Below are 17,038 nucleotides of genomic sequence, written 5' to 3' on the forward strand. Positions count from 1 at the left end.
AAATGTTTGAACTGTCTCCTCAGGATATCACATCTCTGGAGGTTCAAGTCTTTATCTTTGAGACAGTATCAAATAAAACACAACTGCCAATGCCTGTGGCCTTCATTCCAAAGTAAATCAGTTTTTGATTGAGTGGAATGAGAATAAAATCAATGCTTGGGGAAAACCGCAAAAGACATTAAAACTACATCTCTAAAAACCACTAATGCTTGTATTCCCAACACAAGAAGTTTTTACATAAGCAACAGTTTCCCATGCTATTTTAACAGTAAATCTGAAATATTATATTAATTAGAATAAATTAAGAGCATAATGCTTGTCCTTTCAGTTTGCTATGACCTTATGATTTTTTTCCTTTCTTAGAAACATCCTTACAGTAACACTTAAAGATCTTTAGTAGTAGCAGAGACATGCATGCCATTAATGTTGTTAAAACAGAGTAAAGGTACATGGTAAATGTCTTATCATATCCTATATTTAGCAACCTAATTTCATCTCTTACTTTGAAAACAGAATGTCATATATTATGGTGGATTCAGAGGCATGCTGAATTAAAGGCACTTTAAGTAACTCATAGGAGCTATCTTGTGAGTGGCAGTGGTGTAAATATAAGATTATGTTAAATTAGCACAAAAGAGAAGTCAGTCTGTACAGAGCAGTTCTACCGCTAACAATTACCCAATGTAACAATGTGAAATAAGTACACTCCAAAAGCATTTGTAGTGGAAGTTAGAAATATGTAAAAATTTTACTTAACGTGATATAAAGAAGGATAAAAAATATCCCACTGATTTCAGACCTCAGTAGAAGTCTAAAGCAGATGAGGTTTCCCCTCAACACAGATTTTAACTTTTTCCCAAGAATCTACATCAAACACATTGACGAACGCAGACTTCCGAGACCCAAGACGAACTTAAGTAGGTTGGTTAGGGTTGCTTTGCAATGCAAAATCAAACTTCCTTCTGGGCTTTTGGCATCACTTTTCTTGCAAAAGGGATCTTTTCAGTTAGAAAATTCTAACTATAAATAAATCACAGTCCCTTGAAATCTATTCTGCATGAATAGCTTTACAGTTAGTTTACCACCTCCGCTTTTATAGCCTGGTTACTTGTGTATTTCTGCAAGAAGATACAGGGGAGGTCCAAAATGAATGAATTTTCTCTGTCTTTTATAATTCCTGAAGATAGCTGTTGGAATATGATCAAGTTATTAACAAAAAAAACAAAAAAAACCCCAAAAAACAAACCCCAAAACAACAACAACAAAAAACCAAACGAAACCAAACCAAAAAAAAAAACAAAAAACCCAAAATCAAATTAGACAGCTGTCTCTGTCTCCTTACACTTTCTAAACTTATCAGTAATTTAAGTCACGAAAAGAAAGCGTTACCTTCCGGAGAGGCCCAGCTATCTGAAAACTTGTTATCTGCTAAAAAATCAGTGCTGGAATGGGTAGTTACTTTGGTGAATCTTACCCAAAACATCAGTGATTCTTTTTGATATGTTGGCTCTTCTAGAAAAATTTGACATGTTTCTGTTTAACAATACCAGCAAGCAGTTACAAATGTGTATACTGAGTGTTATGGCACAAATTTTTAAAGCAATTAGTGAGAGGTAAACAATAACATCTGTATCTGTAGAATCACAGAGTCATTCAGTTTGGAACGGACCTTGGAAAATCTCTGTTTCAACATCCCACTCAAAACAAGGTCCACACTGAATTCCGACCAGGTTACTTACAGCATTGTGCAGTCGGGTTTTGAAAAACCTCCTGGGATGGAGGTCTCACAGCCCCTCTGGACAACCTTCTCAATCTTTTCGTCCTCATCATGAAGTCAAGTTTATGTCTCATGTCCCTGCACTGCAATGCTGTGAAGAACTTGTCTTGTTTTCTTGATGACCTCCTTCTAGGCACTGCAGGGTTGCTGTTAGGTCCCCCCAAAGCAATCTCTTCTCCAAGGCTGAACAAGCCCACCTCCTATGGCATGTCCGCACAGAGCAAGTGCTCCAGCCTCAACCATGTTGGTGGCCCTTGAATAAACTGACTGATTTGTCAGTGTCTTTCCCATACCGGGGTGCCCAAAATTAGACGCAGTGTCTACATGTGGTGTCACAAGTACCAGCTATAGATCCCCTGGATCTTCTGGATCTGCTCCTGTTCTCAGAGGCCAGGATGCTGCTGCTCCTCTTTGCTGCTGGGGCACCCTGCTGGCTCAAGCTCCAAGACTTTTCTGCAGAACAATTACACAGTCAATTCCCAACTGATAATACTTGGAAGTGCGTTGGTGTTAAACTCTCCCACATGCAGGACCTTGCCTTTGTCCAGGCAAACTGTTAAATATATGGGAATGGTCAAAGCTCTTCTGTAAATAGTAAAGCTTTTCTGTTATTAACTTAAAGTTTTGTGAGCACCTTACTTAAATCTATACAAGCAGATTATATAGTGAAACTTTAACTCATTGTTTCCTATTATCATTGGTGAGTCATTTAAGTAGAAGCCAGAGGTGAAGTAAAAATACTAGAGGGAAATGAAGAACATTTAGTAGCAAAAAGGTATGAAAACATTAAAGGAGAAATCAAGAAGTAATATAATAGTGTCTTGGGAGAAGATTCTTGGAGTGTCACACTTCTGGAAATCAGCACACCAATATATGAAGATTATCACCATTTTGATATTTAATTGGTGAAATATTGCCCAGGATCTTTATAGAATTTTCCTGATTTCACCCTCAGGAAAGGAAAACTTCTTAGTAGCCTAGAGGATTTTTACTTAATGGAATGTGTTGTTTTATAAGACATATTCCAATGATGCCGTATTCTTATGCAATAATAGATATACTTTATCAACTGCTTGGGTGAGTTGTATTAGAAAATTGCTCATGCTGCATTTAAATGCCACAGATCCCATTAAGGTGGCTGTCAGAGATGCTCAGGCATGTCTTCACACTGTGTACTCTATCTGGAATATGGAAGCAAAAAAGCCAATCAAGCCTAAAAACTAAGCATGGCAAAAATCAAGAAAGTAACAGTAGCAGAACAGGTATATTGTACGTTCTAGGGAGGAAAACACTCATGCCAAAACAATCAATATTTGGCATTATGGATGTGACTGTTTATTTGGTAAAATTTCAGTCCCACTGTTTGATAAAGTCCATTAGTCATCATTATTGATTTTCTGTAAGCACACGTGGGAATAAAGCACTTTCTGTAACACTTACAGAAACCTCACAAAAATGTTCAAATACAGTTCACAGAATCACAGAATCACAGAATTTTCAGAGTTGGTAGGGACCTCTAGAGATCGTCTAGTCCAGCTCCCCTGCTAAAGCAGGATTGCCCAGAGCACATTACTCAGGACTGCATCCAGGCGGGTTTTGAAAATCTCCAGAGAAGGGGACTCCCCCCCCTCCCTGGGCAGCCTGTGCCACTGCTCTGTCACCCGAACCGTAAAGAAGTTTTTCTGTGTATTTGAATGGAACTTCCTATGTTCCAACTTGTGCCCATTGCCCCTCGTCCTGTCATTGGGAACCACCGAGAAGAGTGTGGCTCCATCCTCCTTCAACCCCCCCTTTAGATATTTGTAAGCAATAATAAGGTCTCCCCTCAGCCTTCTCTTCTCCAGGCTAAAGAGTCCCAGCTCTCTCAGCCTTTCCTCATGAGGGAGATGCTCCAATCCCTCAATCATCTTGGTTGCCCTTCGCTGGACTCTCTCCAGCAGTTCCCTGTCCCTCTTGAACTGGGGAGCCCAAAACTGGACACAGTATTCCAGTTGTGGCCTCACCAGTGCCGAGTAGAGGGGGAGAATGACCGCCCTCGACCTACTGGTCACACTCTTCCCTATGCAGCCCAGGATTCCATTGGCCTTTTTGGCAGCAAGGGCACTTAATGTGAGCAAAATTATAAGTAAAAGTCAGAAAATGTTTTCAAAAAAATATCTTTTCCTAAAGCCTAAGTGCTTTCAGAACTCAGGCTATTGTGTTCTACTTTGGTCAGTCTGTATTCTTTTTTTTTTCTTAGTTTCCCAATGGGAATTCCCTTTGATTCCATTTTTCAGCATCTGTGCAAACCCCACACAATATGCCACCTGATCAGATATTTTAGATGGCTTATGTGAAGAATCAAGGGGAGAAAAAAACTGAGCTGGACAACAATGTGCCAGCTAATTCGGAGACTGGCTAGTTCCCCTTCATTTGATGCCTTCATTTAAATTCCTCACTTCACTACATCCTTTTTCTCTGCTGTTAGACAACCAACTTAACATTCTTCTGCTTCAATTCTCGATCTGTAAAATAAGTATAATAATACTTCTCTACCTCAAAAGGGTCTTGTGCAGCTAAAAAAATATATATTACAAGAGATTTTCAGATGTTGCAGCAATGGGTACTGCAGGCATGAATGTGATGGAAACTCTGATTCAGCTTAAGTGTTTAAGTGTATGTCTATTTTCTTGTGGTTTCCTAGGGAGATGTGGTTTCCTTTGATATGAGTATATAACCTCTGATAATACTCACAGGATTTAGGAGCATTCAGTAGGGGAAGAATACAATAACAGGCAAAAAACCCACTTCAGCTCCCTCCCCTTGAAACCTTCTTTTTACATAGCAGTAGTTTGCTTTTCACTTTGCCTCCAATGGATCATCACAAACTATTTCCTCGCCTTTTGAAAAGATGAAAAACATATTCCTTTGGAGTTTACTATATTCAGGAGCCTAATTTGCTGTTGAATAATCTATTCTGTATATGGACTTCCACTAGGAGATCTTTATTCAGCTGATGATTGCTGCCAGTATCTTGTCTTCATTTTCAGTGATGAAAAGGCCCGAAGTTATTCTAAATGCTTTGCTGTTGCCAAGGTGATAAAACACCAGCTAGGAAATTAATGGTATTCTCTCTTGGTGCGTGTGTGTGAGAGGGGGTGAGTGTACACGCTCACCCACATAGGTTTTTTAGTCAACAGGCTTCACGTACGTCCAGTTTTACAGGATAAAATCTTGTCTTGACATTTCAAAATTTTAGGTAGTTTTTGTAAGATTAGCCACAGCCTTAACGGAGCATTGACTGCCCTGGGGAATGCTCCTCAGTCATGGCACAAAGCTGAAAAGGACTTCTCACATTAATATCTACATTTGCAACAGTAAATACATTTTTTAAAATATATGCAATGGTATCCATACACCTACACTGCCCTACATGCATGACGTAACACCGCTTTTCATCACAAGCAAGCAAGTAAACACAAACCAGGGCCTGAGTTAAAGAAGGCAATACTCTCATGAAGGCAAACAAGGTAATTCACATTTTATGTAGGTTTACAATTTTATTTTTAGGATCCTACTAATTCAGTGCCACAAGATGTCAGTGCAGTTTAAGCAACAGCGGAGCACTCTCAGAATGTGAACTGCATTGAAAATGGGCAAAGGAAGAGAACATCCACAGTTAATTACTAGACCTGTTTTCAGAGAAGTATGTCTACAAAGTGTACACAGTCTTTTTATTTTAATTTTTTTGTTTCTTTTTGACTTACTTCTGGATCGTGCTCTGTATAATTACAATGATAATGAAAATAAATGTAAAATCTCTAAATAGGAGTTGGTTTATATCCATGTCTGTGTTTCACTTTTCTTCTAATTCAACAGCTATTGAAAAAGCTGCATCTAAATACATCTTTTTGCTCAGCAGAGCAGTGTTTTCTTTTCAGCAAATTGTTGAATTTTAATGATATTTTCCCAAGTTTTGTTTTGCTTTGGCTTTGGAAAAAGGAGAGGAGGTAAAAAAAAGACAAAACTAGCTTACTTGTAGTAATGACACAACCACCTCACTTGTAACAGGAGCTAATACGTTTCCATTACAACGACTGCATATAACGGGTAGTTAATCATCAAGAAAATTCATTAGCTGAATGTCACCAGGAACCTATGCACTGTAGCAAACGAACAACGGACAACAGTTTAAGCTTTAATTCAGCAGTGAGTTCCCCTCATAAGGCTGCTTTCCTCTTTACGAAACCGGGCACAAAGTTAATGGTATGATAAATGGGTGTTTGGAATTAGCAGGCTTCCGTGATTACAAGGACAATTATTCCTGCATAAGTGCCAGCAAATATCTCACATTGGGTGTTGTTTCACATGCTTTTGAATACTGTGTGCTTTCGCAACAGTGGAGCCATCACATGGAAAGCTGAGGCAGGAGCGATCTCCCACCCCACAAGCAACATTTGCCTGATTTAATCTTTTGGGCTGCATGCTTTGCTGATGTAAATTAGCCCTTGTGAGGGATGTGCAAAGCAATGTTGTGGTTCACGTGGCTTGGCCCATGTCCATGTGAGCTTTAGTAGCGCTCAAAATGCACTTACGCTTGTACCTCTCTCTTAGAGAGTTTGGAAACTTTGTAAATAGCCTTTTCCCTTTTTCAGATTGAAAGCACACCTGTATGTTTCAAAGCCACCTTATGGCCAGCACACATGGTCTGGCACAGCTCTGAACTCTGAATACAAATCTCTGCCTGAAGGAATCAGCAATTTAAGAGCAGAGATGGTGTATGTGAAATAACAGCATTTGGATGCGGAGGTTGGAAGCTAAATGAGGACCCAAAGGAAAAGGGCTGATTGAAGATGCATTTGGCTGCCCATGGCCCATTTCTGTGCAGACTTTCTGCTCAGGTTTATAAGGGGTATTTCTGTGTGTTCAGGAAGCCGCAGTGCTGACCTTCCGCCCGTGCCCAGCTTGCTGAAAGCTGAACTTCCCGACTACCCTCCAAGCTACCATTGCCAGCTATTCCCCTGAGGACAGAAACACCACGAAACACCCGCCAAACAGAGCAGTGAGCACCAAACACGGTTTCCCATCATTCCCTTAACTGGGAACCATCCCAAGAAAAGGGTGTCACAATCCCCTTGGAAAGTCAGGACCCAGGTTATACCCTTCATCCTGCTTTTCTCCCCTCAGGATTGTTTTTATAAAAAACTAAAAACAGCACGAGGGAAGTAACTGTAGGGCAAGAACTGAGCTCTTGCTCTGTATCTCATTCAGCATCAGCCAAGCCTCGCACAGCAGTGACAGCTGGCCCCAAAAATACTACCGAATATTTCATTCCTTCACTCTTCTACTACATTTTTTTTTTTTCCCCAGATAATAAATGAAGAAGTAATTTGTTTACAAGCCACTTTCTCTTTTTCTCTGCTGGGTGCTTCAGATGTCAGCATGATAGAAGAGCAGGGGATTTGCGCTACATCTTTGTGCCTTGGCCAAGGATCTGCTGCACAATCCATTATCGCTGGGGACATTTGCATGAGAACAGGGCATCCAGCAGTTGCTTTCATAGGTTCGTATCTGTCCACGTAGAGAAATAGCCACAGTCTCAGCAGTAATAACCTCTTGTGTTGTAACCTGTGCCTTTCTCCATCTGCAAACTAGGTGGGTGTATTTTTTGGGAAGGTTATTTTTGGCTTGAAATACGTATCGTGATGCAGAATGTCTTTTAGAGACAGAGGCAATTTTTGCTCCATTGTAACTCACTAAAATCAAATCTATATAGAAAGTACAGAACTGACATGGAGTAGCAACATCAAGGCAGAAACTGCCTTGTCTTTGTATCTTATCAAATTTTAAACTGAGATAGCTAGAGGTGTCTAGTCAACTAATTTGATACAAACAAAACAAATGCACAGTGTTTTGTTGAACGTCTCTGTTTTATTAACTTTCAACTCTGATGCCTCCTGTTATTTATTCTATAGACAGGACTGAATTCTTGTCTCTGGTTTGTAATCACATGAAGCCATTTGGAATATTCATTTTTCTATGCCTGCAGCAGTAATTAATTGGGCCCAGATGTGTAGGAATGGACCTTCTTTTAAAGGCCCATACCATGATAATTGCTATCCTAACATAAAATCATCCTCCTCTTAGTAGAGAAGCTAACAAAAAAAAGCTTTTATAAAAGAATTCTTTTGCCTCGACACACCCTAACAGAACAATAGTTTAGCAAGGATCTAACCTGTTTATATTTGGATATGGGGTTACAAATCTCTTGATTTCAGCAACCAGAAATACATATACTGTTATTTGAATTCCATTTCCGCAGTCCAGGATTTCTGAAGCCCTCCCTGTTGTCAAGAATTTAACTTCTAAAATACATCAAGGAAATACAGTGAGAGCCAGCCAAATTAGTAGAATAGCGAATACCTTGGAAGACTCTCCCACCCCAACATTACATAGGTATGTGTAAAATTATGGTAATTATGGGAATAAGTTTCTGTGGATAGCCTCAAAAGCTATAAATCAAACTATTTACTTTAAAACCCAGGAGAACCTTCTAAGCTTTCTGATTTTGTCACATTCCTTAAATCAAAGTGAACAAACAGTGTTCATTCCCAATTGAAAATCAATTTGTTATTACAAAATGAAGAAGTTGACAGAGATCACGGGTCCGAAATCTCTGACTGAGACCATAAGCTTATTTGTCTTCAGGATGCAAAGTTTCTCCATTATTTATAGGAAAACATGCAGAAGACATTTTTCCAGATGGCTCTCTTTACAAATAATTTTTCTAGTTACAATATATCATGCCATTCCTCTACATCCAAGTGATTTCTGCTGATTTATGTAGCATGGAGCTTTACTGTAGAAGGTCACTGGAGAAATTTAACCGCAAGATACCCTTCTTTGGAAATGCCTTCGACAGCTCTCAATATTTTATTGGTTTAGTGGTTTATTTTCTTTAAACCAAGTTCTATTGTAATTTATCTGTTTCAAACATTGCTATATATTATTTTCATTGCTCTCAAAATAAGAAGTGACAACTTTTTACCAGTTATCTGAAAGGGAGATTGAGACAAACACTAGCCTTTGGGAGCTAACACTCATAAACAATAAAGAATAATTAGTTCCTATTTTTGTGCTACTCAGCCTTCTAGAATCTGTCCCAGTTTAAATCAGTTCTTACAATAACACCAGGTTAAATTGTATGACACTGCAGAGAACTTGAAACTGTTAAAAGAATCCAACTGAGTATTTTTCCTATACTAACACCACCATCACTATCTGTTTATATGGATTCTTATAGGAAAGCAGAACAACTACCACAATCCCAAGTGTCAGAAATACAGTGCACAGGCAGCCCTGAGGATCAGAAAAGCATAATGTTATTATACAGACATCTGTTTGATCCTGAAGCGATCTATTACGCACAGTTTGGCCAAACCCTCTGTGTGTGTTTGTGCATGCACTTATATGAGCGAAGTACTATACGGAGAGATTTATGTTATATTCATCAGCTTTTTTATTTTATGTTTTTTGAGATGATGGATGCTTTCTCTGAAATGATGTATAATAGTTCCAAAGGGAAAATCTACAACTGGTGGAGAAGCAGGTGTTTAGGTTTGTGCCTGAGAACTGGTAAAATATTGCAGCATATACATAAGAACTTTTGGATGATCAAGGGTTTTGCTATTTGTGTAGAAATAATTCATCTGTGTACTTTGTCTGCTTCTCCCAGTGAATGCCAGTGAGATTTCATGGTGTATCACATCATTTAGCTGAGTCTTAAAGGTGGAGAATGCTCTCCTAAACGCTGAGAAAACACAGCAGTGATAAACCGGCAGTTCTGTAAAGTTCAGTCTCTAGTTGAACAAACACCAAAAACATAAAGTCGAGACTTCATTGTGTGACAGCTTCTGTGAAGAGTGTCATGAAACTAAATAAGACCATCTCCCAGCCTTTCCTACTGGGCCAACACTTAGAGAAGCAAGGATTCACTACAAGTTGGGAATTTAATAACTCTTTAATTTGAACTTTTAATTACATCTTTTGCTTTTCACATTTGGGTTTCAAATCTTAGGAATGAGTCCTAAATTTTTTGATATCTTTTTCCCCAGTGCAGAAAAATATTCCAGTACGTAATTAACTTTAAGCATTTGATAAAACCCACTGATTATTTAAAATAAACAGGTGTGTATGTGTTTCAAATGGAGAAGTCTTGGGATGCTCAAAGACTTTTATGAAAAATACTGGAGAATACAAAAATAATACAACTGAAATGTCCTTACTTTGAATTGTACGCTCCTGTTTTGATTATGGAACTAGTTTTTATCTCCTATAAAGGCTTAATTCTGTCTCATTTACTCCATTTAATTAGAAATAAGGTAACCCTCAGAACATTTCCCATAACAGCAATGTAATTGACATGAAAAGAGGTGTTTGGTTTTTTTTTTTTATCCTAAGAAAAATTAATTTAATCTTAGAAATTTCTTGAATAGAAAATGTATGGTCACCCCTGTTTTATTTGACTGAAATATAAAACGCAATTCCAGATTGCGTTTTCCAAAGGCCTTCATGTTTAACATACACGTAGAACAAGCTGAATTGTATAGACGGAATTTTTGAGTAAGGAGTATAACTTCTGTCCCTGGGAACACAAAATTTACAGTGTATGGTTTATCGCTGGAGATGCAGGCAGTAAACTACTCGAAATTCACTATGGCCAGGAAGCCTAATTTCTTTCTGTAAGTCATTTTGTCTTTGGAAATATCTTTTACCCCATTTTTCATCAAATAGACCAAAAAGTTGAAAATTGTCATAGACGTGATGTTTCACTTTATTTCAGTATTAACCACAAGAAATTGTGGCTTTTCTGAAAGGGCAGGTAATACCCATAATCTTTGCTCATGCTCTAATATACTGCATCATGGCTGTGGATCTCAAAACCCAACAACTGCTGACTGAATTGTCCTGAATCTCACCAATTTCACTGCAGCTCACCAGAGAATATGAGAAATAAAACTAATTAGGCTCTTGCAGAGTGGCCAAAAGGCCACTCGCAGTTTCACTACTGCTATCCAAAGAAGGAAAGTTATAAAGTGGAGAAAAATAATAAATTGCTTCAGTTTTTGGCTCCCAGGACTTTCGCAATCCTATTGCATTGTAGGTCTTGCAGTCAGAAAGCCTTGGTATCTGCAGTGGTGAGCTGGAAAAGATGTACACACAGTCACTGGATTGCAGATAAACTCTTGTCTGAAGCCAACTGCATGCTCATCAAAATTGAGCAAGGTTTTTCACATGTTCCAGCACTAGCATACTGACAAATTCCAGAGTAAATGTGGCTTGTCAGAATTTTTCCAGTCACCATCTCTATTTAAAACATAGGTTGTAGAGCGTTGTGATTTAAAAAAAAAAAAAAAGAGGGACTCAGGGACTGGGAATCAACTCCTTTGAATAAGGCATAGTCAGTGTCACCTAGGTCCATGTCACATTCATTGGGGGTGTGAAGTCCTATAAGCTTCATCTCTTTGTAACATTTTTACCTTCTTGAATTTGTGTCTTTGTATTCTTTGAGCTGTAAGGTCTCTTGACGATTAACAACCCAGCACTCTACAGTTTTATCATGCCTCAAAAACTAGAGCCACAATTACAGTACAGAATACTAAATGCTCCTAATACATTAACATCTGCAAATAACATAAAGTCAGGTATATAAATATACAATAAAAAAGTTCCAAATAAGTTCTACACATAAAGTTATATACATATATATGTACGTATGTATGTATATGCAGAACTATATAAATTTTTCCTGGAAGTGTTAATAAAAACCTATATAAACATCCCTGGAGGTGTTCAAGGCCAGGTTGGATGGGGCTTTGAGCAACCTGGTCTGGTGGGATGTGTCCCTGCCCCTGGCAGGGGGGTTGGGACTCGATGATCTTTAAGGTCCCTTTCAGCCCAAACCATTCTGTGATTCCGTGATTTGCAAAGGCAGAGATATGAAAGCACATTCTTCAGTAACATCTTCACAGTTGTATATTAATTAGAGTGCTTTGGTGTCTGCAAGTTATTTTCACATTTGCACAGTACTTTATGCTGTGATCATGTTTATTATTCTTCACTGACTCCAGAGTAATCTTGTTAATTTATAAATCAAAAACTAGGTTTTAGCATTGGAATGTTGCAGGGTTTTTGGTGTTTCTTTGTGAATAGTGATTTTTTCTTTTGTTTTTCCCAGTTGGCAACCTTGCAAGCTCATATCAGGATCTGATCAGGAGATGTTAATGAAGCAGTTATTATGATTCTGTGATGTTTATATGCCAATAAAATTAAACAAAATTTATTTCCTTGCTAGCATAACAACAACAACAAAAAAACCCCAAAATAAATCACAAACAGAAAGAGATACGCTTCTTGTTTAATGTAGTAGATTTTATCCTAAAGAAATATAATCATCAAAGTTGGTTAGTGTTGTGTTCATTTCACTAATCTTTTCGCTTTTGTGGTACATGTAACTCAGTTAAGACCACAAGATATTACTTTTCTTAATTCTGATAGATTTGTTGAGATTACATTTCTTAAAGTTGAAGACAGTTTGATAAACTTGTCTATGTGTTGTAACTTGGCTAAACTAATGTTGAATAACTTTTAGGTTTGACCTTGTACATGGCAAAATAATCTAATGGTTTTAATAAAATATAGGGTGATAAAAAGATCGAATTTATAGTTTCATCTACTCTACAGGTAATACATTGTTAGGGTGCATTAACTTGTAATTGTAGATGCCAGGAATTGGTTATTAGAGGTACACTATGTGGGTCAATATTCCATCAATAATTCAAGATGTAATTTAGAAATATAATTATATTCAATACATTACTATTCTTTGCTGCTTTGATTCAAGAATATCTTAAGTTTCACAGCAAGATATTTTTATTTATTTATTTGGAAGACCATAAATTTTTCTTGAGTAAACTTCAGTTCTTAGTGAGTCAAATAAGTAGCCACTGGAATCCCTGTATGTAATTTTATCTTCAAACTGAACAGAGCTCCTATTTCAGTAGATAACAGGAGTATGAGATCTTGTAATCTACAGTGCCAAAGATCTGGTCAAATTAGCGAAGCACTTGAAGTCTCTTACATTCATAGTACAGGAAAGAAAAAATCCTTGCTCGTTTGCTCTTTATGTATATTTTCTGTTCCTAGCTGTGAACTCTGGTGTTCAGATAACCTGTGCACATCTGGTCTCGTTTCTTTAAGACGTCCGTCCCCACATTACTAAACCACCACAACAAAATTAAGAACTGCACAGACTCTGCCAGAAAGGAACCATATTGTCCTTCTATTTGATTCAGTCATTCTTTTTCAGTTGCTTTTCCCATCCCTCTCCATTATGTCCCTTCCCTTGTCACGCAGCTAGCCTTCATTATTGTGGCATAATTTGTTCAAGGGGAGGAGAAGGAGGAGTGTTCTGCTCCAAAGATTGCCAGGCTGAGGCTGACTCTGTTTTCTTGTGATAAGGAGTTACACTCTCTGTATTTCTCCACTAAGCCATTTCTGATTCAAAGTTGTGCCCTGTCTTCCATCTGTCTAGATGACTCACAAAGGAAGGAGTCAATTCTTGGTACCTCAGCCTTGGAGATTAAAACAGGCACACTGAATTGGGTTTGAACTTTTTTAATTGAGAAGCAGTGGAGCATGTGTGAAATACTCTATGCTTTTCTTCTGTGTTATGTGTTGCACACTCTGGAGTTTGTATGCAACGTTCAAAGTCAATATCCAGCACTCAAGTTTGGTTTTACAACCCGAAATTTAGTTACAAAATGACAGGGAGACCTGTACTTGCAGCCATGTTTGAGAGAGATGGGCACAGCTCCCTGGCAAACTACAAGCAAGAGACAACATCGCTCTACCAGTTTGACTTACAGCTGGATCACATCCAGTGATAATGCCTGTGAGATGTTAAGAAAACTCAGGGTTCAACTCACGGTTCCTAAATTCTACAGTTCTTTGGCTGAATAATTTAATTTCTCATCTGTTTTTTTCCCCTTTGTCTGTTCAAAACATCTGCCTTGGAGAAATGTCAACATTAAGGGTAGGCAAACAAAACAAGTGCCTTCCCATTCCAGGTCTCTGCTCAGTTTCAACCATTCTAAAAGGTGTGAGGCTTCTGAGTTTAAAAGTCATTTTTTCCCAAAATGTTAAACTTTGAAAGATTCTCTTGGGATTCTTTTATCTCCTAAGAACAAACATCCTTAACCCGCTTTTGCATTCCTTCAAAATGCAGTGATTTCTTAATAATTTTCTTCAGAGGTGCTAAAGTCAAATGTGGTTGGACACGAATTATGTTAGAAGAGAGAAAGAAATAGAGGGGGAGCGGGGAAAATCCCAACCCAGAGGTTTCTCTCTGGGTCTTTTCTATGACAGTGAAAGTTCATAGATGAAAAAGATTATGTGTGTGATATGAAAAGTTTCTACACAAAGGGAATGTACTGATAGTATGAAAGGGATCAGCCCCTGTAGGAAATTAGCTCCTATCCTGAAATAATGTTGATTAAATCCTTTCTTTTCATCTAGTCTTGGTCTCTTTGTACAACTTCTCAAGGGAATAAACATCTATTCTGCTGAGGTATCAAATCAACCTCAAAAGCAATTTTATTGCTGTGTGCACTTTTTAATGCTATAAACTCGATCTTTTAAATAATAATAAGTCAGTGACACACTCACTAAATACCGAACATCTTGAAATCAGTATGGCTGACAGCTGTAACTGCAGAAAATCCAATATTTCTTGCTTCATGGTAAAATCTATCTCTCAGTTTCAACTCCGAGCATAGTATCAACCTGGTCATGGAGCATGGCTGAAGTAACAGACCGTGTTATGGTTTCTGTCTACCTTGCTACCTTACCTGAAACTAGGCAATTCCTTCAGCTAGACAACAGACCTGAGGCAGATGTGCTCTGGTCAGGTCAGGTGGAAGCGCTGGCACCCTGTAAGAGCTAAATTTGCTGCAGAGTCACTCAAATCTCTGCTAAATGTGTATGTGATCTTTTCCCTAGTCATCTTTGACACCCCGTCTCTATTCTTTTCTATTCCTCTTTAAAAGGTCTTTGGAGATCTCAGATTCCATGTTTCCTACGTTTAGTTTTTAAAAATACAGGGGAGGTTGTTTGTTTGTTTGTTTTTCCCTGAAAACCTTAAGAATGGTGCAAATTTCTTTTTTTTTCTTTTTTCTTTTTTTTTTTTTCCTCCTTTAATTAAAAGTTTTAGTATCCTGTAAGAGAAGTTAATCTGTTTTAATAATTTCCTGTTATTCATGGAATCTTCATTATTAAGTACCGGGGCACAACAGAGTCTTTAAAACAATTTTTTTTCATATCACCCCTGAAAGATATTTAAGTACTGCTCTAGTACCAGGGACTTAAGGGCATCCCTTTATTTTTTCTTTATAGCTTGAGCTCAGACTGCCCTGAATCCGTATGATTCCAGTTTAGCTGGAGGCTGGAGTGAGCTTAACTGTCTCACCCAGACAGGAAACTTGGGCACAGGATGGGACTGCCTTGAGCCCACATCACCCTCTGGCAATGGGGAAGAAACTGTCCCCAGAAACTGGCAGTTGACATGGTTGACAAAACTGTAATGAAGCGCTCAGCATAGGACATTAACAGTCATCTTCTGTTACTGTTGTTCTATCCTGAAAAATGCAACCTATGTGTTTGGGCAGCTGAAGTTAACAGTTGCATACACACTTTTGTTATAGCCTAACCAGCATGCACCGCTTACTTAGTAGAGTTATAATGATACTACCACTAATATTCCAAATAATCTATTAAAGAACAATCCTAGTAGTATCAAAAAAACTTATGTGAAAACTTTCTAGTTTATACTCCTTTTAACTGGTGCTGTTCTCACCCTTCATCAGTCCCAGGGATCCTCAGCTGGCCCTTCGGAAAGCAGAGGGAACTGCAGCAAGTCAACAGCACCCTGTGCTCTCTCCTGGGAAGAGTTTGGTATCAATGGTACAAATCTCTTCCTTCTCCCAGTTTGAGTATATTTTCTAACACAGTCTGCTTACATGTTCTTTCCTCACCAGTTCCTAACTGAAGTTTGGCTATGTTCACCCGTTAGCTAAACCACCGGAGTATCCTCCCCCAGACCTAACTTGCATGAAGGTTTCATGTTAGTTCCTCAGTGACTACATGGCTTAGACCATGTTTAGATACAGTATTCACAGAACTAAGATAAAAACAAGTTTGAAAATACTCACCTGACCACTAGGCGATTGTTATCGCAGCTTAAACAACCCAAATCATCTCAACCGAAGACAAGCACTGTTGTGCTTGCAGTCAACCTTGCATTGTTAGGTCAATTACTTTCACTAGTAATGGTGGGGGGGAAGGTTTTACTGAGCTACACAACAAGCCAATATTGAAGTTTTCAGTATTGAAACTTCAAATATTTCAATTTCTGCTGCAGATTTTATCCAGAACTGCTACCATCCTGCCTGCATGTAGCAGCCTGACACCTGCCTGATGCCTCTGTAGGTACCCTTACACAGTCTGTCCCTGTCAAAAACATCTGGTGGTGTCTGAGGTAGCCTCACTATGTAGAGGCATGGTCCGGACCAGCACGGCACAGTGCTGTTTGCATTTGAAAGCACAGGAAAGGTGGTTCCAGAAAAGTGTCCTATTTTTCTTATGATTGTTTGCATTGCTGGCTGCACGGTTGCCTGAGAGAGGGATCTGCAAAAGTCTGCAGCTGCTTCCAACTACTACCTCTGGTATAGTACTGATTTATAGGTCCCAGTCTAAAACACTGGATTATCCTTCATCCTTGCAGGGGGAGTGGCTGGAAAGCTGTACGGCAGAAAAGAACCTGGGGGTGTTGGTTGACAGCCAGCTGAATATGAGCCAGCAGTGTGTCCAGGTAGCCAAGAAGGCCAACGGCATCCTGGCCTGCATCAAGAATAGTATAGCCAGCAGGACCAGAGAAGTGATTGTCCCACTGTATTCGGCACTAGTGAGGCTGCACCTTGAGTCCTGTGTTCAGTTTTGGGTGCCGCAGTATAAGAAGGACATTGAGGTGTCCAGAGAAGGGCAACGAAGCTGGTGAAGGGTCTTGAGAATAAGTCTCATGAGGAGCGTCTGAGGGAACTGGGAAAAGGAGGCTGAGGGGAAACCTTATTGCTCTCTACAGCTACCTGAAAGGAGGGTGTAGAGAAGTGGGGTCGATCTCTTCTCACAAGTTACAACCAATAGGACAAGAGGAAATGGCGTCAAGTT

Source organism: Charadrius vociferus, unplaced genomic scaffold, assembly GCF_000708025.1.
Source record: "Charadrius vociferus isolate BGI_N301 unplaced genomic scaffold, ASM70802v2 scaffold1, whole genome shotgun sequence".
Classification (NCBI taxonomy): domain Eukaryota; kingdom Metazoa; phylum Chordata; class Aves; order Charadriiformes; family Charadriidae; genus Charadrius; species Charadrius vociferus.